The sequence below is a fragment of the Nicotiana tabacum genome, chromosome 5, assembly GCF_000715075.1.
Source record: "Nicotiana tabacum cultivar K326 chromosome 5, ASM71507v2, whole genome shotgun sequence".
Classification (NCBI taxonomy): domain Eukaryota; kingdom Viridiplantae; phylum Streptophyta; class Magnoliopsida; order Solanales; family Solanaceae; genus Nicotiana; species Nicotiana tabacum.
Genome location: NC_134084.1, coordinates 163066700 through 163068521, shown reverse-complemented (window position 1 = coordinate 163068521; position 1822 = coordinate 163066700).

Here is a 1822-nt window from a genome sequence, read left to right as displayed (position 1 = left end):
TATTCGTTAGCTCCCACAGGGCATGACTGAGATAGGTGTGGACGATTGTACGTACATCTTTTACTATTGAAGGTAACTCAAAATACTTATATCTCCCTTCCTGAATGATAAATAATGATAATCTTTATTAACTGGGTACCTCGTACCCTTCTTCACCTGGCTTCTTTTACTTGCTAAAACTTGTGTCTAACTTCCGATTCCGTTATACCTTTTTACCGTAAGAGTGGATAAGCATTCTTTCCTTAAAGCTCCTTATCAAGAACCTTACACCTTTTAGTACACGCATGATCTGCCGAAGACCTCATATTTACTCATCACAAGCAAGATGCAAAAGCGAGATCCGCTAACTCAACACTTCCACAACTATATCCCTTATCGACCGTCTTTCTGAATATAGGCATCGTCTTATTACGAATAAAATAGAATTTTGAAATTTGAATTTTATAAGTGAGCTCTACCACACGATCTAGAGTAAGAAAAAATAGTGACAATCCTAAATTCCCTGTAGCCTCCTGCTTATAAGTGTGGTGCACAACACACCCATAAACAAGACTCTACTAGACACGACTTGTAGACTCCCTAGGATAGAACTGCTTTGATACCACTTTTGTCAAGACCCAAACCGATAGGCCACGACGGGCACCCGACACCTTACTCAATCGAGTATCAACGTAACATATCTTTCTTATTACATCATTATATACACATGACATACGGGCCTAATAGGCCAACATGATCCTTTATAAACTCAAAACATAGGCCGACCAGGCCGTACAATCTTTTATATACACGACATATGTCTACAAGCCTCTAAGAGTACATAAATGTCATAAAGGCCGGGATAGAGTCCCGCCTTACCAAACAATACACGTCTAAATCATACTAACCAAACGAGAAACTCCGAAACAAATGGAGCGCACCAACACCTTCCGCTGAGCTGATAACCTACTTGGAGGGCTCTCGACCTGTCTATCGGGACCTGCGGCATGCAACATAGCATCCCCAGGCAAAAGAGACGTCAGTACAAATAATGTACTGAGTATGTAAGGCACATAAATAAATACATAAGAGACATGGAAGAAATATAGAGTACATGACTCAACCTGTAAGTCTGAATAACTTTGTAAATCATAAATTACTTTTAGTATCATGCATCATGCATATGCATATGAATGTCACGTCGTGCATAGGTACATGTTTCATAACATCATCAGCCTCTGAGAGAATCCCATCATATCATATTGGCCACTGTGGGCAAAATCATCATCTTATACCAGCTGATCGGGTGGTGGTGCGTATATAACGCCATAACCTTTCCTATATCCCATATACATATATATACATACATATATACGCGTATATAACATCGTTTGAATCATATTTCAGCCACTGTGGGCAACATCATCATCATATATCAGCTGATCAGGTGGTGGTGTGTATATAATGCCGTAACCTTTTCCCATAAGGAGAATATGGTAATTTACAAAACTAGAAAACTATACGTAACTTGCGAGACTAGCAAAATATACGCAAATTTTGGGATATGAATTTTTCTTTATGCCATGTTATCAACTTGTATAATGAAAAGATCATGCCAAAATGAAGGAAGAGCTTAGCCTTAACATACCTGGATTAGGGAACAATCTGTATGATATTTTTGAGAAGGATTGCACCGTACTCTCTTAGAATTGCAAAATCCCGTTGTTATTACACATTGCAATTTCGTATGAATTTCAAAACTCTCTCACCTTCATTCCTTGTTTTGTCTATATACAATATATAGTACTGCTTGAAACGAATGTATAAAAAACAATAATTTGGG